Raw genomic sequence first — 24,339 nt, 5'->3', positions numbered from 1 at the left:
GAGTAGCAATTCTCATATCAGACAAAAAAGGCTTTAAAATAAAGACTATTACAGGAAACTAAGAAGGACACTACATCATGATCAAGGGATCAAACCAAGAAGAAAATATAACAATTGTACATATTTATGCACCCAACATAGGAGCACCTCAATACATAAGGCAAATGCTAACAGCCATAAAAGGGGAAATCACCAGTAATGCAATCATAGTAGGGGACTTTAGCACCCCTCTTTCATCAATGAACAGATCATCCAAAATGAAAATAAATAAGGACACACAAGCTTTAAATGATACATTAAACAAGATGGACTTCATTGATATTTATAGGACATTCCATCAAAAAACAGCACAATACACTCTTTCTCAAGTGCTCGTGGAACATTCTGCAGGATAGATCATATATTGGGTCACAAATCAAGCCTTGGTAAATTTAAGAAAATTGAAATCGTATCAAGTATCTTTTCCGACAGCAAAGCTATCAGACTAGATATCAATTACAGGAAAAATTCTGTAAAAAAATACAAACACATGGACGCCAAACAATACACTACTTAATAACCAAGACATAACTGAAGAAATCAAAGAAGAAATAAAAAAAAAATACCTAGAAACAACTGACAATGAAAACATGAAGACTCAAAACCTATGGGATGCAGCAAAAGCAGTTCTAAGAGGGAAATTTATAGCAATACAATCCTACCTCAAGAAACAAGAAAAATCTCAAATAAACAAGCTAACCTTACATCTAAAGCAATTAGAGAAAGAAAGAACAAAAAAAAAAAACCCCAAAGTCAGCAGAGGAAAGAAATCATAAAGATCAGATCAGAAATAAATGAAAAAGAAATGAAGGAAACAACAGCAAAGATCAAAAAAACGAAAAGCTGGTTCCTTGAGAAGATAAACAAAATTGATAAACCATTAGCCAGACTCATCAAGAAAAAAGGGAGAAGACTCAAATCAATAGAATTACAAATGAAAAAGGAGAAGTAACAAAAGACACTGCAGAAATACAGAAGAGCATGCGAGATTACTGCAAACAACTATATGCCAATAAAATGGACAACCTGGAAGAAATGGACAAATTCTTAGAAAAGCACAACCTTCCAAGACTGAACCAGGAAGAAATAGAAACTATAAGCAAACCAATCCCAAGCACTGAAATTGAGACTGTGATTAAAAATCTTCCAACAGGGCTTCCCTGGTGGCGCAGTGGTTGGGAGTCCGCCTGCCGATGCAGGGGACACGGGTTCGTATCCCGATCCGGGAAGATCCCACGTGCCGCGGAGCGGCTGGGCCCGTGAGCCATGGCCACTGAGCCTGCGCGTCCGGAGCCTGTGCTCCGCAGCGGGAGAGGCCACAACAGTGAGAGGCCCATATACCGCAAAAAAAAAAAATCTTCCAACAAACAAAAGGCCAGGAGTAGATGGCTTCACAGGCAAATTCTATCAAACATTTAGAGAGGAGTTAACACCTATCCTTCTCAAACTCTTCCAAAATATAGCAGAGAGAGGAACTCTCCCAAACTTATTCCATAATATCCCTGATACCAAAACCAGACAAAGACGTCACAAAGAAAGAAAACCACAGGCCAATATCACTGATGAACATAGATGCAAAAATCCACAGCAAAATACTAACAAACAGAATCCAACAGCACATTAAAAGGATCATACACCATGATCAAGTGAGGTTTATCCCAGGGATGCAAGGATTCTTCAGTACATGCAAATCAATGTGATACACCATATTAAAAAACTGAATGATAAAAACCATATGGTCATCTCAACAGATGCAGAAAATGCTTTCAACAATAGTAAACACCCATTTATGATAAAAACCCTCCAGAAAGTAGGCATAGAGGGAACTTTCCTCAACATAATAAAGGCCATATATGACAAACCCACAGCCAAGATCATTCTCTATGGTGAAAAAGTGAAACAATTTCCACCAAGATCAGGAATAAGACAAGGTTGCCCACTCTCACCACTATTATTCAACACACTTTTGGAATTTTTAGCTACAGCAACCAGAGAAGAAAAAGAAATAAAAGGAATCCAAATTGGAAAAGAAGAAGTTAAGGTCTCACTGTTTGCAGATGACACGATACTATACATAGAGAATCCTAAAGAAGCCACCAGAAACCTACTAGAGTTAATCAATGAATCTGGTAAGGTTGCAGGATTAAAAAATTAATGTACAGATATCTCTTTCATTCCTATACATTCAATATGAAAAATCTGAAAGAGAAATTAAGGAAACACTCCCACTTACCACTGCAACAAAAAGAATAAAATATCTAGGAATAAACTTACCTAAGGAGAAAAAAGACATTTACTCAACAAAGTATAAGACACTGATGAAAGAAATCAAAGATGACACAGATAGAGAGATATACCATGTTCTTGGATTGGAAGAATCAACATTGTGAAAATGACTCTACTACCCAAAGCAATCTACAGATTCAATGCAATCCCTATCAAACTACCAGTGGCATTTTTCAGAGAACTAGAACAAAAAATTTCACAATTTGTATGGAAACACAAAAGACCCCAAACAGCCAAAGCAATCTTGAGAAGAAAAACAGAGCTGGAGAAATCAGGCTCTCTGACTTCAGACAATACTACAAAGCTACAGTAGTCAAGATAGTATGGTAGTGGCACAAAAACAGAAAGATAGATCAATGGAACAGGAGAGAAAGCCCAGAGATAAGCCCATACACATATGGTCACCTTATTTTTGACAAAGGAGGCAAGAATATACAATGGAAAAATCACAGCCTCTTCAATAAGTGGTGCTGGGAAAACTGGACAGCTACAGGTAAAAGAATGAAATTAGAAGACTCCCTAACACCATACACAAAAATAAATTCAAAATTGATTAAAGACCTAAATGTAAGGCCAGACACTGTAAAACTCTTAGAGGAAAACATAGGCAGAACACTTTATGACATCAATCACAGCAAGATCATTTTTGACCCATCTCCCAGAGAAATGGAAATAAAAACAAAAATAAACAAATGAGACTTAAGGAGACTTAAAAGCTTTTGCACATCAAAGGAAAACGTAAACAAGATGAAAAGACAACCCTCAGAATGGGAGAAAATATTTGCCAATGAAGCAACTGACAAAGGATTCATCTCCAAACTTTACAAGCAGCTCATGCAGATCAATATCAAAAAAACAAACAACCCAATCCATAAATGGGCAGAAGACCTAAATAGACATTTCTCCAAAGAAGATATACATATTGCCAACAAACACATGAAAGAATGCTCAACATCTCTGATCATTAGAGAAATGCAAATCAAAATTACAATGAGGTATCACCACACATAGGTAAGAATGGCCATCATCAAAAAAATCTACAAACGATAAATGCTGCAGAGGTGTGGAGAAAAGGGAACCCTCTTGCACCGTTGGTGGGATTGTAAATTGATACAGCCACTATCGAGAACAGTATGGAGGTTTCTTAAAAAACTAAAAATAGAACTACCATACGACACAGCGAACCCACTGCTGGGCATATACCTGGAGAAAACCATACATCAAAAAGAGTCATGTTCCACAATGTTCATTGCAGCTCTATTTGCAATAGCCAGGTCACGGAAGCAATCTAAGTGTCCATCAACTGATGAATGGATAAAGAAGATGTTGCACATCTTCAATATAAAATGGAATATTACTCAGCCATAAAAAGAAATGAAATTGAGTTATTTGTAGTGAGGTGAATGGACCTAGAGTCTGTCATACAGAGTGAAGTAAGTCAGAAAGAGAAAAACAAATACTGTATGCTAACACATATATATGGAATCTAAAAAAAAAGAAAAAAAATCGTTGGGAAGAACCTAGGGGCAGGACAGGAATAAAGACGCAGACATAGAGAATGGACTTGAGGACATGGGGAAGTGGAAGGGTAAGCTGGGATGAAGTGAGAGAGTGGCATGGACTTATATATACTACCAAATGTGAAATAGATAGCTAGTAGGAAACAGCTGCATAGCACAGGGAGATCAGCTCAGTGCTTTTTGACCACTTAGAGGGGTGGGATAGGGAGGGTGGGAGGCAGACGCAAGAGGGAGGAGATACGGGGATATATGTATATGTATAGCTGATTCACTTTGTTATAAAGCAGAAACTAACACACAGTTGTAAAGCAATTATAGTCTAATAAAGATGTCAAAAATAAATAAATAAATAAATAATTTATGCTCCCCCCAAATTAAATCTTTTTAAAAAATAAATAAATAAAAAAGAGCACTCAATAACATGGTACCTATAAACCTAAGTATTTTCAGTACTATAGTAAATGTAAATGGATTCATATCTTCTATTAAAGTGTAATTTTTTATATTATGTGCAACTAAATTTTTTTCACAATATACAGGTAAAATAAAAGAATTACATTAGAAAGGAGAAAACATTCCATGTATTTAAAAACAATAAAACAATAAGCATATAATATGCATCTCAGATAAAGTAGACTTTAAGTTCAGAACAATTTGTCATTATTGTAATCAGTATTATTATCCCAATTTCTTTAAAATATTTCAATACTTTTTCTATTTGAGAAAATATTTTAATATTTTTTTCTTTGCTCTTTTTTGGTCTAATAGATGGTATGTATTTAGGTGCTAACATAACACAAAAATATATGTTGTTTTTTTAAATCTGAACAAAACTGAATCAAGAAGAAATAGATAACTTGAACATACCACTAAAACCAAAATAGAATCTGAAATTTTAAAAAAACTCCCTACCAACAAAAGTCCAGGATCAGATGGTTTCACAGGCAAATTCTACCAAATATACAAAGGAGAACTTACACTGATTCTTCTCAAACTCTTCAAAAAGATTGAAGAGTAAGGAATACTTCCAAAGACATTCTATGAAGCCACCATCACCCTGATATCAAAATCAGATGGGGGGGTGGACTTCCCTGGTGGCACAGTGGTTAAGAATCCGTCTGCCAATGCAGGTGACATAGGAAAGAGCCCTGGTCCTGGAAGATCCCACATGCCGTGGAGCAACTAAGCCTGTGTGCCACAACTACAGAGCCTGCTCTCTACAGCCCACAAGCCACAACTACTGAAACCCACGAACTTAGAGCCCATGCTCTGCAAAAAAAGAAGCTACAGCAATGAACACGCTGCACACCACAACGAAGAGTAGCCCCTGCTCGCCGCAATTAGAGAGAACCCATGCAAAGCAATGAATACCCAATGCATCCATAAAGAAATAAAGAAATTTACTAAAAAAAAAAAACCAAACAAAAGAAACAGATGGGGACTTTTCTGGTGGTCCAGCAGTTAAGATTTTGCCTTCCAGTGCAGGGGGTGCAGGTTTGATCCTTATTGGTGGAGCTAAGATCCCACATGCCTCACAAACAAGAAACCAAAACATAAAACACAAGCAATATTGGAACAAATTCAATAAAGATTAAAAAAAAAAACACAGAGAAAGATGCTACCAAAAATGAAAATTGCAGACCAATATCATTGATAAATATAAATGCAAAAATTCTCAACTGAATATTAGAAAACTGAATCTGACAACACATAAGAGGATCATACACCATGACCAAATTTGATTCACCCCAGTGTCACAAGGGTGTTTCAACATATGCAAATCAATCAACATGATACACCCATCAACAAAGGAAAAACACATAACAAATTATCATCTCAATAGATGCCAAAAAGCATTTGAAATACTTCAACATCCATTCATGATAAAAACACTTACCAAAGTGGGTATAGAGGAAACATATCTCAACATAATAAAAGCTATTTATGACAAACCCACAGCCAATATAATACTCAATTTTCATAAGCTGAACACCTTCCTGCTAAAAACTGGAACAAGACAAGGATGCCCACTCTCACCTCTTCTCTTCAACATAGTATTGGAAGTCCTAGCCACAACAATCAGACAAGAAAAAGAAATTAAATTAAACCACATTGGAAGGGAAGAGATAAAGTTGTCATTATATGCAGATGACATGATAATATATATAAAAGAAACCCTAAAAATTCCACACAAAACTACTAGAACTGATAAACAAATTCAGCAAAGTAACAGGATAAAAGATTAATATACATAAATTGGTTGCATTTCTTGGTTTTTCCTTTTTTTAAAATTTATTTTGGCTGCATTGGGTCTTCATTGCTGTGCACGGGCTTTCTCTAGTTGTGGCCAGTGGGGGTTACTCTTCCTTGTGGTGCGCAGACTTCTCATTGCAGTGACTTCTCTTGTTGCAGAGCACAGGCTCTAGGCAGGTGGGCTTCAGCAGTTGTGACACACGGGCTCAGTAGTTGTGGCTCACGGGCTCTAGTGTGCAGGCTAAGTCGTTGTGGCACATAGGTTTAGTTGCTCCATGGCATGTGAAATCTTCCTGCACCAGGGCTCAAACCTGTGTCCCCTGTATTGGCAGGCGGATTCTCAACCACAGAGCCATGAGGGAAGTCCCTGGTTACATTTCTTTACAGTAACAATGAAATATCAGAAAGGAAATGTAAACAAGCAATCCTTTTTTTTAAATGGCATCAAAAAATAAAATACTTAGGAATAAACCTCACCAAGGAGGTGAAAGACTTATATGCTGGGAACTACAAAACATGAGTAAAGGAAACTGAAGATGATTCAAAGAAATGGAAAGACATCCCACATTCTTGGATGGGAAGAATTAATAATGTTAAAATGGCTATACTACCCAAAGCAATCTACAGATTTAATGTGAACCGTATCAAATTACCCATGACATTTTCCCCAGAACTAGAACAAATAATCCTAAAATGTATCTGGAACCATAAAAAGTCAGAACTGTCAACACAATCCTGAGGAAAAAGAACAAAGCAGGAGGGACTTCCCTGGTGGCCCAGTGGTTGAGAATCCGCCTTCCAATGCAGGGGACGTGGGTTTGATCCCTGGTCAGGGAACTAAGATCCCACATGCCAACTAAGCCCATGCACCACAACTAGAGAGAACCCTGTGAATGGCAATGAAGAGCCTATAGGCTGCAATGAAAGATCCCGTGTGCTGCAACTAAGACCTGATGCAGCCAAAAATAAATAAATAAATAAATTTAAAAAAAAAAAAAAAAAAAAAAAGAACAAAGCAGGAGGCATAACCCTCCTAGACTTCAGACAATACTACAAAGTTACAGTAATCAAAACCGCATGGTTTTGGCACAGAAAGAGATACATGGATCAATGGAATGGAATAGAGAGCCCAGAAATAAACCCACACACCTATGGTCAATTAACCTTCGACAAAGGAGGCAAGAATATACAATGGGGAAAAGATAGTCTTTTCAGCAAGTGGTGTTTTGAAAGTTGGACAGCCGTATGCAAATCAGTGAAGTCAGAACATACCCTCACACCATACACAAAAATAAACTCAAAACAGCATATATGCTTAAATATAAGATAGGAAACCTTAAAACTCCTAGAATAGAACATAAGCAAAACATTCTCTGACATAAATCATACCACAGTTTTCCTAGGTAGTTCTCTCTAGGCAGTACAAATACAGTAAGTCACCTACACATGAACCTTCACGTTGCAAACTTTCAAAGATGCAAACGTCCATTTGCATGACCAATCATATAAGTTAGTTCATGTGTCTGGCATACATTGTCACGTGCGTGCATCCTCAATAAGTGGTTGTGCTTTTGTGTAGTTTACAGTACTGTGTAGAGTACAGTAGTACAGTACCTTTATTTCAAGCCCAAGATGTCTGGAGACAAACGTAAAAGCAGCAGTGATGTAGCTGGTACCGTTAAGAAGCGCCAAGCGATAATGATGGAAACAAGAGTGAAAGTAATTGAGAGAGTGGAGCGAGGCAAAAAGATGTTAGACATCGCTCATTCTTATAACACGAATCATTCAATCATTGGCACGAATCTAAAGGACAAGGACAAGATCATGGAACATGTGAAGTCAGCTGTGCTGATGATGTTGACAAAATATCGAAGAAGCATGGAAAAGTGATGGGGGAGATGGAGAAACTTCTCAGTGTATGGATGCAGGATCAACATCAATGCTGAGTCCTGCTCAGCTTAATGCTGATGCAAGAGAAAGATAAAAGCCTTTGTGAAGACTTGAAGAAGAAACACGGCAAAGAATCAGAGGGCACGTCTTTTAATGCCAGCCATGGCTGCTTTCATCGGTTCAAGGCTAGAGCCAATCTTCACAATGTAAAAGTAAGTGGAGAGGCAGCAAGTGCAGACAGGGTAGCTGTCCGGGAACTTCATGAAACACTTTGAGAAATTATTGATGATGCTGTGTATTTACCCAACCAGGTTTTTAATGGAGATGAGGCACAACTGCACTGGAAGAGGATGCTAGACCGAAGTTACATCAGTAAGGAGGAAAGGCTGATGCCGGGCTGTAAAGCAGCAAAGGATAGGCTAACTGTTGTTTGGTGGCAATGCTTCCGGTGAATTGAAGCTGAAGTCTTTCTTAGTTTATAATTCAGAGAACCCAAGAACCCTTAAACAGATAGCCAAGGGCTCTCTTCCTGTTGTGTGGAAGCATAACCCCAAATCCTGGTTACACAGGCCACGTTCCAGGACTGGTTTTGCCACCGCTTTATCCCAGATGTAGAGAAATATTGCTTGGAGAAGGACATTCCAGCAAAACATTCTTTTGCTGCTCGACAATGCTCTGGGCAACCCCCCATTCATGGATGACTTTCATCCGAAGGTCAAAGTAGTGCATCTGTCACCGAATACTACGTTGTTCATCCAACCTATGGACCAGGGAGTTAGAGCGACTTTCAAGAAATATTATTTATGTCACACTTTTTGTCAGGCAGTAAAGGTAAGTGACAAATCAGGAACAGCCTAGGAACAACTTTGGAAGGACTATAACATCTACAAGACCATAAAAGACATTGACTTTGCATGGTGTGAGGGTATGGTGGTCACCATGAATTGGGTTTGGAAGAACCTTTGCCCACAGTTTGTTCATGATTTTTGTGGATTTGAGAAGGTGATCAGAAGTCCAAAGAGGTCTTCAGCAACATAGTGACCCTCAGTGAGAAGCTGGACCTAGATCTGCAAGAGGACAATTTCGTTGAACTCCTTGCTGTGCAACATGAGGAGCTTACAGATGGAACTGGAGTCCCAGAGAAAGGATGAAGAGGGACAGGAGGAAGAAGAAGTAACTGAAGAACTGAAGAGATTCACGACACAGAAAACGGCAAGGGAATCTTCTTTATTTGAGGAAGCACTGTTAGTTTTTGAGGCACAGGACCCGAACCTAGAATGGTACCCAAAGGTGGCAGCAGCCATTCAGAATGCAACCCAGTGCTACCTTGTCATCTATGATGAGAAAAAAAAGAGCTACTACCCAGACATCAATGGATCATTTTTTCAAGAGGGTAGATAGAATTAAATCCAGCAAGGAACCAGAACTTGTGCCATCAACGTCAGGCATGAGTGAAATGGCAGCTTGCCCTCTGTCTCCTAGTGCTGATAATCCTTCACCTCTACCTTCTCCCACCTCCTCTCCCTCCTCCAAATCAGTAACTCTTCTCGCCTGTTCCCTTGATGCCAGCCCAAGTATCCCAGCTGTTGTACTGTATTACTGTACTTTACAAGTTACTGTACTGTAAGATTTAAAATGTTTTCTTTGTTTTTGTTTTTTATGTATTGTTTGCGTGAAAAGTATTATAAACTTATTATGGTAAAATACCATATAGCCGACTGTGTAAATTGGGTACCTAGGGTAACTTTGTTGGACTTACAAACGAATTGGACTTACAAACGTACTTTTGGAACAGAACTTGTTCATATGTAGGGGACTTACTGTAAAAGCAAAAAAGAAACAGGAACTAATCAAACTTATAAGCTGTTACACAGCAAAGGAAACCATAATCAAAATGAAAATACAACCGATGGACTGGGAGAAAATATTAGCAAATGATGAGACTGACAAGGGCTTAATTTCCCAACTATACAAACAGCTCATACAACTCAATAACAAAATAACAAATAACTCAATGGAAAAATGGGTAGAAGACCTAAATAAACATTTTTCCAAAGAAGACATAAAGATAGCCAATAGGCACATGAAAAGATGCTCATCATCACTAATTATTAGAGAAATGCAAATCCAAATTACAATGAGGTATCACTTCACACTGATCAGAATAGCCATCATTACAAAAATCTACAATTAACAAGTGCTGGAGGGGGTGTGGAGAAAAGGGAACCCTTCTACACTGTCGGTGGCTATGTAAGTTGGTGCAGCCACTATGGAAAACAGTATGGAATTTCCTCAAAAAATCTATAAAGAGAGTTGTCATATGATCTAGCAATCCCACTTGTGGACATATATCTAGACAAAACCATAATTCAAAAAGATACATGTACCACAATGTTCACTGTAGCACTATTTACAATAGCCAGGACATGGAAGCAACCTAAATGTCCATCGACAGATGAATATACAAAGAAGATGTGGCACATATGTACAATGGAGTATTACTCAGCCATAATAAAGAACAAAATTGAGTTATTTGTAATGAGGTGGTTGGACCTAGAGTCTGTCATACAGAGTGAAGTAAGTCAGAAAGAGAAAAACAAATACCGTACGTGAACACATATATATGGAATCTAGAAAAATGGTACTGACGAACCTAGTGACAGGGCAGGAATATAGACACAGATGTAGAGAATGGACTTAAGGACACAGGGCGGAAGGGGAGACAGGGACGTAGTGAGAGAGTAGCACTGACATATATACACTACCAAATGTAAAAGAGCTAGTGGTAAGCTGCCGCATAGCACAGGGAGATCAGCTCGGTGCTTTATGTCCCCCACAGGGGTGGGATAGGGAGTGTGGGAGGGAGGCTCAAGAGGGGGGGTGATACGGGGAATATATGTATACATAGAGCTGATTCACTTTGCTTTAAAGCAGAAACTAACACAATGTTATAGAGCAATTATACTCCAATAAACATGTATTTAAAAAACCCACAACATTGTAAATCAACTACACTTGAAAATATTTCTTGAGTGCAAAACATTTTTTGAATGTAAGTTTTTATTGTGTGTGTACCACAGGTTCAGTATATATGAATTTTGTCAAATTGATTACATTGTTTTTCAAAATAAAGAATTTTTGATATTTTACATCAGCTTCATAATATAAATGCAGAAAAACTATATTTTTTTTTTGAAGTTCAGAAATAGCCATTTTGCTCATTCGGTATACTATAAACCACTAACTATTCAAAACGGATTCGTGACCTCTTCCTTCCAAAGAAATATTTCTCCACTCACACAGGTTTAATAGACTGTTCCGCCATGAACTGACTTCCCACCTCAGAGACACGAGATTTGCATCCTGAAATCTCTTTCTTGCAAAAATGTCCAATTAGCATCCTAGCATTACAGAAAAGAAATGCTTTTTTCCAGATCTCAAATTCCATACAATTTTATCAAGACATCATGTATGTTTTTGTTTCACACACACAGACTGTATTTTATTTTGACAAGAGCTAAATCACCTGACACCAAGCATCGTAAATGGATGACCACAACAAAAGCAACAATGATTGCAATGACCAAACATGAAACACACTCACACTATGTCATAATATTGACATTCAGTCCAGGAATTCTCCACTGTAACAGCTCCTTTACTTTGCAGTGAAAGACATCATGTATTTTTAAATTATCAGCACCGACCTGAGGTCTTTAAAAATTAACAAAAACATAATTTTGTGTTCTCTTTCATTTATTCTGGTTCTAAGTGTTCATTTCTAAATGAAAGTATTTAAGTATCTTAACGTCATCTTATAACATCATATTTCAAATGACTACCATCTCTCTAAAGATGAAATATGAGGAACTCATGATTACGCTCTCCAAAGATTTACTCTCTGAATCTGTATTACCCTTCTGCTGAACTCCACACTGTTCATTATTCTCTGAGAATATTCTTTTTCTTGTATGGCCATCTCACATACTCTTTCATTTCATGAAGTTTTTTCCTACAATTTTATGCCTAGTTTATTTCTGAGAAGATGCATTATTTCAGATTGATATTTATAGACACAAAGACTTCTCTATAATTCCCTGAGAGTTTCAAGAACTCCTTCTTCTTTTTTTTTTAATACCTAGATTCTGAAGGTCTCCACAAAGCATTACTAAAATTACATTTACATAAGTATTTACATATTAATCACACATTAATGCATTTGCAATTGTATTATGATTTATTGCTAATTTTGGAGCAAAAATGTAGCTGTCTTATTTACCACCCTCTTGGAAATCACTTTAATACTTGCACTTAGGACTTGAAAGAGAATGGATAAATAAAAACCTGAAGAATATGCAAATACAATTTATATATTTCTCATAAAATTAGGTGATTATCTAACCTTTATCCAGAAAAAAGAAGAGCACAGATACTCTGCAGGCATGATACTTGAGAATGTGTGGTCTTCCAGCAGGAAAACATGCAGTAATCCACGTGGCAGAGTTTACCTGTGACCAGCTGGGGTTAGTGTCCTATGCATTCCTTACATGCAACATATCAGGAGTGGAAAAAGTGAATTTTTCAGTTGTGGCAATAAGTATAATGAAGATTTGTAGCAGGTCATGCTCATATATTCAACCCAGGTACAATCAAAATTTTGCTCAATTCTGATAAATCTAAGTCTGTATCTGTTACCTTGTCTTTAATGAGGAAATGTCAGAACTGACTTACAAAAAAAAAGTGTTTGTTTGTTTGTTTTAATTATAGTCACGGTGAGTAAGACATAGCTCAGAACAGCTAATGTGATTTAGTGATTCTCTCATCAGGAAATACAGTTTCTACTTCCCTGTTTATTCTCCACATCCTGTAGTAAGTAAAGTTTCAAAGAAAGATAAATCTACAGGGCGAAAAGAAAAGAAAACTTACATGTGTGGATAAGATCATACTGACAGGTTTTACCACGTATGTCAGTGTTTCTGGCGATGGACACAAGCCAGAGCTCCCTACTCTGACATTTTCACTGATGTCATTCCCCTTGATCCTCAATTTGAAAGTGGATAAAAATGTTTTCTATGTTTGCTTCTTTAAGAAATTAAATAAAGAATGCTTTCTAGACATGATCCTCTAATGATTTTCAGTCAGTGGTCATCAAGAGAGGAAAAGCCCAGAATCTCATCCCACAGAAGGGTGACATTCAGTCAGGTAAGAAAATTCTCCCCCAAATCAGAGCTTCATCTTTAACATGCAGTCAGAGGCTTTCACAGGTTCTGCATCGCTCTGCAGGCAGCCCTACCATATGGGATTGGCTCTGAGAATCTCACATCAGTTGACTGACACACATGTCATAGTACACTGATCTGGTACCAGATCCTGCCTCTCTTAATGATCTCCCGCAGGGACAATCGAATATTCTCGGATATTTCCTGGAGCCCTCTACTCTATACAGGTACACTTCCAAGTAGAAACAGAAGCTTTGATTCTCACTGGGACCCCTGCTCTGTCCAACCAACCTCTCTAGAAATATGATGTTCTAATCTCTCCTGATTAGAACATTTCAAGGTCTCTCCCTGTGCTAATTAGTAAAGGTAAAAGAGAAACAAGAAAGAGCAAACTATGCAGGGAGCAATATATAAGATTCCTTTACTTAATGTATTTATCTCATATACCCAAATATTGAGAAATATATATTCATTTCATAATGGTCAAGGAAAGAGGAGGAACCTCCATGCCAACAGTATATATAAAATGGAATCAATATTGCATAAGCTCCAGCTTAAGCTTAGCTACGAGGTACTAACTCTTCTCATAAAGAAGCAATAGTTCTCCAACATTTGAAGCACACTGAGGACTCAGACAGCTGGACACTGAGGGTGTAGGCTCCTCACTCGAATTCTGTACCTGCGTCACAGAGCAATGAAATATTCCCAAAGAATTATTAAGGATGAGGTGGGGAGCCGAAATAAGAAAGATGAATCCATAGTCTGCCCTACCATCTGTTCTGCGGGATATTACCACCATTGTGGCCCAGTATGACCTTCCCACTTTTCTCTGGGCCTCCCTACTTTCCACCTTCATCCTCTCATTATATCTTTCCTACACTTGGAAACGACTCTAGTTTTTCCACTTATCTTTATCAACAAGTAATCCAAAGAGCAATTGTGTATATAACTCCTTAGAAACCTCAGGTCTGACTCAGTAATACATGACCTTCGAAGTCCAACGTTTTCCTAATTCCCTTTATTTATTTTTTTTCTAATTTCCATGTACTTACACTCTCAGGACCTCCACTGTTCTCAGGTTCGTCTTCCCTGCAAAATCTGTCAACCTAGACCTAGACTTAAGTACCACCCTCTAATTATCTACTAGGGAATCCAGTTTTTAAAAAAGCCTCAGCAAGCCTTATGGACTTTATTAAAGACTCTTTAAGATAACCCATGGAAGATAGCAGTACACCCACAGATATCTATTTAATACACCCTCAGATTATTATTTTTTCTTTTTTATAAAGTCTCTTCTGTCCAATGAAGACTCTCAGCTCTTCTTCCATATATGCAGTGTCTCACCCTTCTGATTACTCTCTGCTCTATCCCAGGGCCACTTCCTTTCCTGATATTACATTCTTTCCCAATTTTATATGTTGATAAAATCAAATAACATAAAATATAACATGTTAATTATTATAAAGTGCACCGTTCAGTGATATTAAATACATTCATATTATTGGGCGATCAACATCGCCATTTATCTTTCTAATTCTTTTCTACGTTTTAAAACTGTAACTCTATATCCTTTAAACATAACTTTCCTTTTTGTTCCATAACCACCTGAAAAGCATCCTTACCCTCCCAATTTCTATGGTTTTGACTACACTAAGTACCCCATATAATTGAAATAAGTAGTTGTATTGTTATGACTCACTAAAAAGGCACAAAAATGGCATTTTGGTAGCTAAATTTCCTCAAGATCCCTCCATGTTGTAGCATATTCCTAGATCTTTTCCTTCTTAACACTGAATAATATTGTATTATAAGGGTATACCACACTTTGCTTATCCAGGAACTAGTGGATGAACACTTAGGTTGCTTTCATGTTTTACTACTGTGATTATTACTGCTCTAAACACTGGAGTACAAATATTTCTTTGAGACTCTGATTTCAATTCCTTTGGGTATACCTCATAGTAAAATTCCTGGATCATGTAGGAATTCTATTTTTCAATATCTGAAAACTTGCCATACTCTTTTGCAAAGCAGCTGTATCATTCTACATTCCCACTGACATAGCACAACGCTTCCAGCTCCCTCTCATCCTCACCAATACTTGTTTTCTGCTTGTGTATGTGTGTGTGCTTGTGTGAGTATGCATGCACCCAAATATATAAACATGCATTTAGTGATATGGAGCATCTATTCAAGTGCCTAGTCATTTGTACATCTTTCTGAAGAACCATCTATTCAAGGCTTTTATCCATTTTTGAATCAGGGTGTTTGCTGTTTCTTGAGTTGTAGGAGTTCCCTGTATATTCTGAATAGAAATCTCTTGTCAGATAGATGGCTTTCAAATATTTTCTCCCATCTTGTGGGTTGCCATTTTATTCTGTTTACATTTCTTTGAAACACATTTTTTAAAAACATTATGTACTGCAAATTGTTTATTTTTTTGTTAGCTGTACCTTTGTTGTTATATCAAAGGTACAGCTAACAAAATGTAATATCAGGAAAGGGAGTGGGCCTGGGATAGAGCAGAGAGTAATCAGAAGGTGAGACACTGCATATGTTAAAGAAGAAGACCTGAGAGTTTGCAAACTAAATGATGATATAATCTACATTCAATTAATTTATACATACCCTACTGTAGAACAGGGTGTGTTATGGTGGCAGAGCCCGGTAATTATGTAAAACTGAAATCTTTATCTGCACTGGTTCAAGTCCTCTTCCTAAGAATATGTTTATAATAAGCATTCTTTCACAAATGACCCAATTTAATTCACCATAGCATTCCTCATATTAACTAAATGGAAAATCCTAGGCTATATACAAATCCAGAAAGGGCCAACAATCATCAGCTCCCATGGAATATTACAACCCATTGCTGAGGCATTCAAATTACTTATTAAAGAAACACTATGTCCATCAACATCATCAATTTATATAGTATTGCCCCAATGCTAGCCTTAACCCTGGCTCTCACAACATGAATTCCTCTTCCCATATCTTATCCACTAATTAATATAAATGTAGGCATACTATTTATATTAGCCATATCACACCTAGCCATTTATTCCATCCTCAGATCTGGATGGGCTTCACATGCAAAATACTCACTCACTGGAGCTCTAGGGACAGTAGAACATACAATCTCATATGAAGTAATGCAGCAGTTATTCTATTCTCAGTCTTACTGGTAAATGAATCATTTACACTTTCAACAGTAATTATTACACGAGAACACCTATGACTAATTTCCTCCTGACCCCTACCCAGAATGTGATTATCTCCGCAGTAGCAGAAATCCAATGAAGCCCCACTTGATTTAACAGAAGTAGAATCAAAACCTGTATATGTCTTCAACGTAGAAAATGTAGCAGGCCCATTCACCCCGTCCTTCCTAGAGAATATGTCAATTTCCTTATAAGAAACATTTCCACAACAATCTATTTTTAGGAGCATTTGACAACCCCTAGGTGCCAGAATTATAGATTCTTTCATCTTGTGAAGATAGTTTGTTTAAAAAATAATTTTTATGGTTCTACTACCTTTAAACAAAATGTACTCCATTGCTGTGGAATTTTCCTTCATAGGAGCGTGCATGGTTTATTTCTGCATCCGCTTGTGATGGCCTTCAGGTTCTTTCAGGTTTGGCTCCTGTGTCCTGGTGCAGGGCTGGGGGGTTTGTGTTCAGCTGGGAGGAACACTGTGGGTCCGTGTGCACGGACTTCGCTCTCTGAGGCCCGATTGTTTCAGAAGTGGTTGCACCCCCCCCTCCCCGCGCTGTGCACCAGGCTTTCCATTGCTCCACATGCTGCTGAGATTTGATACTGTGTCTTCATGTCTGCCATTCTGGTAGGTGTGTGCACAGTAGTTTTCTTATGGTTTTAACCCCTCCGTTGTTAGTGAAGTTGTGCATCTTGTGGTATTCATGGACTATTTTCTGTTGTTTTTTAAAAAGTTTTAAAAATTGTGGTCAGGGGCTTCCCTGGTGGCGCAGTGGTTGAGAGTCCGCCTGCCAATGCAGGGGACACAGGTTCGTGCCCCGGTCCGGGAAGATCCCACATGCCGCGGAGCGGCTGGGCCGGTGAGCCATGGCCGCTGAGCCTGCGTGTCCGGAGCCTGTGCTCCACAACGGGAGAGGCCGCAACAGTGAGAGGCCCGTGTACCGCAAAAAAAAAAAAAAATCGTGGTCAAATACACATAACATAAAATATACTATCTTAACCGTTTTTTTTTGGTTAAGCCTCCTTGAGCCCCAGTCAAGGGGGTTCATTCTCCCCAAAGTCAGTATCAGGAGTGGGGGCGTGACAGCCCCACTGGGTCTCATTAACGTGAGACCTTGTGCTTTTGAAAGAGCAGGCACCCTGCCCTCGGGGGTGGGGGGGCTGGGGGGTGGCATGCAGCCCACGATGTGCAGGCGGGTCACCAGGTGGGGCGAGCCAGTGTGCAAGGAGGTCCACAGTGGGTTCTCCTCTCCAGAGGCTTCTGTGCCCCTACCTCTCCCGTGCCTCCCCTCGAAGACAGCGCGGTGCCCGGGACGGGAGCCATGGGAGCCATCAGCCACCGCCCCCTCTACACACACACACACATGCACTCGCACACACACACGCACACGCTGCAGGGAAGCAGGACCTGAGTGCAGGGCTCTCAGCGGCCCTGAGCGCCCTGCCCGGAATCGGCCAGCGGAATGGACAGACCGGATTTCCCGGCCCGGACCATGCAGGACTGTCCTGCCTGGGCTTCCAGTGCGGCCGCCTCCTCTGGAAGCCTGGGAGGCTGGAATCAGGCCACTTCTTGTCTATCCTGGCAGCAGACTGGGCTGCGCTCTAAGAAGTTCGTGGCTCACCCGTGGATCCTGACCATCAGGTGGCCAGAGATATTGGTAACATTTCTGTTTTGCCTGTTGAAATGTTTAATGACAAAGATTTTGTTCACTTTCTTGATGTGGGTGTCCAAAGATGAGAGACCCATGTGTGTGATCCGTACCTCCTGTGAGATCAGCCCTAAGCTAGTTTAAACATGATCAAGTTCTGTCTACACAGTAGATTTAGACCTCTGCCTGTCCTGCCTAATGATTATGTTTAGAGCTGACCATGTGTTGTCTATAATAAGAAGATTTAGACCTGACCATTTCCTGTGCACGCTAGGACTATGGGAACGTGGGTAGAGACCCGGCCTGGCCTCAGTACTGGGAAGCTCCGTGCCTGCATCTGAAGGTCAATGCTTAGATGTCTGGGGTCTGGAGCTGAGGTGGGCTTGTCTAAGTAACAGCCTCTCTTCTGAGTGTGGTTACCTGGTCCTCCCAAGGGTCAGTGCTATGGTCGGGGCCTTAGTCTTAATCCCTGCAAGGTTCACCTTCCCTGGGGCTTGTGGAGAATCCGCAGGGGGGCTACCTGGCAATAATTCCAATTCACCAGCACGTGCATGGTGCGTAGGGAGGCAGGTTTAGCTGGTGAATTGATTGCAGGGCACCTCAGATCGGGCAAAAGGCCGATGGGTAACAGCTGAGGCTGCTGCTAAGCTCTCCTTCCAGTCTACCGTCCCTACTCAGAAGCATCCAGAGCTGCCCCTCGGCTTTCAGCCCTGCTGTCCTGTGAGTTTTCTCAACAAGTATGTGAGACAAGAAAGGACTGAGCCTGCCAGAACCAAGTAGTGTGTTCACCTCTAGCATGAAAGCTTTAAAAACAGGTAAAATCAACAGAACCAAAGTGAAAAGAGGAGGACTTCTCTGGGACAAGTGTGGGGAGAGGAGACCCACCTGCCACTTTTTCCAATCCCAGGAGGTCCCAGGAACACAGCTTGTTTCCACATTAGGGGAGCCACCAGCAGAGCCATGGTGTCCTGACCAAGGGGACATGTCCCCCAGGTGCAGGGTCTGGGGAGGTGAGGTCACCCTGGAGACTGTGCATGTGTGACCCCAGGTGGGGGAGTCTGGGGAGGGTGGTTGACTCTGGGACTGTGGACATGTGACTCAGGTGGAGGGGTCTGGGTAGGATGGGTCACTTGTTGAGAGAGAACGGGTGACTTTAGGTGCAGGGTTTGGGGAGGTGGGGTCACCGTGTTGAGTGTGGATGTTCGACCCCAGGTAAAGGGTGTGGGGATTGTGTGGGTCTCATCACATCTGCATGGGTCAGGATCACATGTATGGGGAGACCCCATATGTGCTCTTTGCCTGCAGTGTTTCTTTTCCCCTTTGAGATTTCCAACCTCTGCATTAAGGGTGTTGCCCTGATTAACCTGTGGTTCCTTTTCTTCTCTTAATCTTCTCACATTCATATGAGGTCAGGCATGTTTGAGTGGGTTGCTGCTCTGTGTTTGGTGAGTGACAATGCTTGGTGGTACCATATTAATATCATAGCATATCATATGTCTAATCTATGGGGGTCACCAGTGCCTGGGTCCTCCTGGACAGAGGTCAGGTGAGCACAGACTAGCCCCCTCCTAAGAATGGTCTTCCATGTGCCATGTGAGGGTACCATGATGGCCCCTAAGGTAGGGGACTGTGTCTGGGCCTCCGACATTTGTGATGAAGGGGAGTCGAAATGGAATCCCAATTAACAAGATATTATTTTAAGAATTTATTTTAAGTGAAATAAAACACATGTCGCATACCCTTTACCATCATCACTATTTTAAGTGCACGTTTCTGAGGCATCAGATCTATTCACTTTCTCGTGGAGCCATCACCACCATTCCTAGAACTTTTCATCTTGCAAAACCAAAATTCCACAACCATGAAAGCCTCACTCCCCGTTCCCTCCCACTGCCCCTGGCACCGATATCCACTTCAGTCCCTGAGTTGTCGACTCCAGGGCACCCACTGGAGTGGAATCCTGCAGTGTTTGCTGACGGGTCACCTTGGAAGAGCTGACTGTCAGTCTGAAGCTCTGCCTGTTTGCCTCTGAAGAATCTGCATTTAAGGAGAGGGTGTATGAGGATGGGGGTGTATGAGGGACAAAGGTGTTCGGGGTGCAGATGAGCCAGGACCTGACCAGCTGCCTTTTGGGTCCTCTGGTTCCATCTCTTGGCCTGGGCCCTATCTGCATCATCACTGGCCCCGCTGGCACCCCTGGGGTGTTGTTTTCTGAGTGAGATTCCCCTGGTGCCCCTGCTCTCCTCCCCTCCTCCTGCTGGTTGGGGAGGGAGCTGCTTGCTGGGTGGTCTGTACTCCTGAGGCACGAAGGACCCTGCAACATGGACCTGCGGAGTGTGGGTGTGGTCCCAAGAGCATGGGACCCACATAGGACACAGCATTGGGGCATGACAAGCGCTAGGGCTGCCTCATCACTGACAGGGAATGTTGCCAAGATCCTGCTCGGGAGGGTGTGGTGGGTGGCCTGGGACCCCAGAGGCCCCATTCCTATCCTGGAGCTCGGACAGTACATCCCCATGGGCTCCAGATTCACCCCATATCTCAGCCATATCCCTCTGTCCTGTCTTTGAACTCAGGAAAATGACCTCTACTGACCATTGTCCACAACATAGGCCTGGTCCTGTCGGTATCAAGATTCTTTAATTTAGCCATCCTGGGATAGCAACTCTTTTTAGGCCTAAGAAGGAACAGCTCAGGAGTGTACAACAATTTCAGATGAAACTAATATTCAATGACTATCTCTATACTGCTGGGTTGTTGACTTCTATTAGTCATTCTTCTCCTGGTTTTAGCTCTGATGTGGGGATTACAGAGGATTCAACATTTAAATCTTCATAATCTGTGTATTTGTAGCATCAGTATCATTACTGACCCATAGTTTTTTATGGTTTGGGAGGAGTTATTGATTTCATGTATCATGTAAAGGATTCACAATGATGAGAGAGCAGCTAAGATTACAATAATGGCTGGTAAATTGTTCACATTTTCTCTACCTGTGCATCTATTGTACATATATGAGTTAGTTTAATTGTCAATATTAGTGAAATAATATAGAGGACTAGAGAACTTCTTTTAAAAATCACTATTAATGTGTGTGATGAAAATGTAAAAGTTCTTCCATAATCAGTGATGTTGTATCTTGAGAGCCTGGATGAAATTGATATGCCTTCGTGATATACACTATTTTAGCCTATAATTTAACTTTGAAAATTTTACATCAATTTTTACTTTTATCTCATTTATTGAGAAAGGCATAATTGTTATGCTTTTGGCTTCCAGCTGCTTGAAAAGGACTTGAGTCCTTCCTTATTTTACATTTACATAGGTAGGATCTTCAAACATAGGATATGTGGAGGGCATCCGTGCAACCATTCTAGGTTAGGAGTAGCAGTTTCCACTGCTGAGACTTCTGGTTTGGACATAAATGTTTTTCACAGTATGAAGATTATTAGCATTACTGCTGCTACAGAGATGAATGAGCCTAAAGACAAAATATTTCATGTTGTGTGTGCCTCAGGGTACTCAGACTAACGTAGTGACATCCCTGAGAGGCCAAGGAATTGCTGCAGGAAGTCATATTTACTACTACAAATATACCTGTGAAGTGAGTTTTTGCTACTGCTGAGTTAAGGCATAAGCTGATAATAGTGGGAATCCATGTAGGAAGCCTCCTCTAATAGTGAAGCCTGCTCCCATGGACATTAGGTCATGGAAGTGTGCTACGACATAGTCTGTATCTTGGAGGACAATGTCTGGGGATAAGTTGGTTAAGATGACTCCTGTCAAACCACCTACTGTAAAAAGGAAAACTAAAGCCTAAAACTCATAGTAGAGTGGGAGGTCATATAATATTACCTCCGTGAAGAGTTGCTAATCAGGGACTTCCCTGGTGACGCAGTGGTTAAGAATTCGCCTGCAAATGCAGGGGAAGTGGGTTCGATCCCCTTTCCCAGAAGATTCCACATGCCGCGGAGCAAAAAGCCCGTGCGCCACAACTACTGAGCCTGCCCTCTAGAGCCCGTGAGCCACAACTACTGAGCCCACGCGCCAGAGCCCGTGCTCTGCAACAAGAGAAGCCACTGCAATGAAAAGGCCGTGCACTGCAACGAAGAGTAGCTGCCGCTCACCACAAGCAGAGAAAGCCCACATGCAGCAACCAAGACACAACGCAGCCCCCCAAAAAAAAAAGAAAAATTAAAGAGAGAGTTGCTAATCAGCTAGATACCTTTACTCCTGTAGCGATAGAAGTAATTACGGTAGCTGATGCAAAGTATGCTCCCGAGTTGACAGCTATCCCTATGGTAAACATATGATGGGCCCACAAGAGAAATCCTAAAAAGCCAGTGGACATGACTCATACTATTCCCAAATAGCTGAAAGGCACTTTTCGTCCTAAGTAGTATGTAATGATATGTGAGTTTATGACAAACCCTGGTAGGCCATGAATACAGACTTCAGGGTGACCAAAGAATCAAAACAGGTGTTGGTATAGGATCCGGTCTCCTCCTGCAGGGTCAGAGAAAGTCGTGCTGAGATTTCTATCTCTTAACAGTATGGCGATTCTGGCTGCTCGGACTGACATTGGTAATTATAGTAATATGGCTATAGTTGGGGAAGATTAAACTGATAGTGGTGTTTGGTATTGGGATGTGACTGCTGGTTTTGTATGAAAGACTATAGTGATAAAAGTAATAGCACCAAGAATTGAAGAGACACCTGCTAAATATAAGGAGGAAATGGTTAGGTTGATCGAGGCTCCTGCGTGGACCAGATTGCAGGCTAGAGCTGAATATGGGATTCCACTGGTACCAGAACCAGCTTCTACTATTGGTGATATGAGTAGGAGTAAGAATGATAGGGGAAGTAGTCAAAAGTTTATATGATTTATTCGGGGATAATGCTACCTCAGGTGTCCGAGTTATTAGTGGCCCAAGTCAGTTTTCAAACCCTGCAATCATAATGGGTACAACTATAAAGAAAATTATTACAAGTGCAGGGACTGTTATGACTACCTTACAGATTTGGGCATCACCAAGTAGCGCTCCAGGTTAGCATAGCTCAGCCTGCATTAATATACTGAAGGTGCTGCCTGCTACCCCAGGTCAAGCACCAAATAGTAAATATAAAATGCTGATAACTTTGTGATTGTTGAAAATAATCAGCAGTGTATGAACAGAGGTAAAAAGACTGAGTTAGCATTCGACTGTAAATCTAAAGACAGAGATTGAGCCCTCTTTCTCGAAAACCCTGCGGTGAATCAACAAATTGAATTGCAGTTTCAAAGAAGCAGCTTCAATTCTGCCAGAGATTTTCCTGTCTTTTTTCTCTTTTTTTCTTTCTCAAATGAAGGAGAAGCAGATTGAAGCCAGTTGACTAGAGGATTTGCCTGTTAACTAAAGTTTCCTGGGGTTAAAACTCATTGATGTCGTAAAGATTTGGCTTAATTACAATGTTTGCTTTGCATTCAATTGATGTAGGATGAAGTCTTGCAATCCTTACTTTTAGGAATTGAGTAAATTTTACTTGTTTAGGGTTTTGAAAGCTCTTGGTCTGAACTAACCTAAATTCCTAGTGCAGCACCAACAGAATGGGTGTTAGTGTAATAATCGTGTGGGTATTATGATTCGTAATGATAGGAAGGTTATTTCTTTGTACGTTCAAATTGTTTTATTTTTGTGTTGTTTAATGAAGGGAACATAGGTAGTGATGTGGAGTATGTTAGCTGCAAGTAGAAATATATGCTGAGGTCTGCTATGACGGCTATTAGTGTTGGTAGAATGATGTTATCAGTTTTGTTATCTCTTGGATAATTACTCATTTGGGTAAAAACCCTGATAGTGATGGGTGATGTCCTAATGATACTATAATGGTGAGGAGAAGGATTGTGATGGGAGGTGTTTTATCTCATGTGTGTGATAACGATACTCTTGGAGTACATGATCTGGGCATAAATAAGAAGAAGAGAGTGTTGTTATGATATAAATTAGTATGTTTAGGATTGTTATAATTGGAATGTACTTTATAATAGCTGTTATTCATCCTCTATGGGCAATTGATGAGGAGGGTGTAATTTTTTCCAGGTGAGTATGGCTAAGTCTGCCTCAGCCTCCAGCTATGATTTATAATATCACTATGATTAATAGTATATTTAGCTTGATGGATGGTGACATGTGATATTAAACTGATAGGGGAGCAATTTTGTCAGGCTGATAGCATCAGGCCTGCTGTTCATGGGATGCCTTGTGTGACTTCAGGCACTAAGAAGTGA

The sequence above is a fragment of the Phocoena sinus genome, chromosome 7 (assembly GCF_008692025.1).
Source record: "Phocoena sinus isolate mPhoSin1 chromosome 7, mPhoSin1.pri, whole genome shotgun sequence".
Lineage (NCBI taxonomy): Eukaryota > Metazoa > Chordata > Mammalia > Artiodactyla > Phocoenidae > Phocoena > Phocoena sinus.
Note: the sequence above shows the minus strand (reverse complement) of the source record.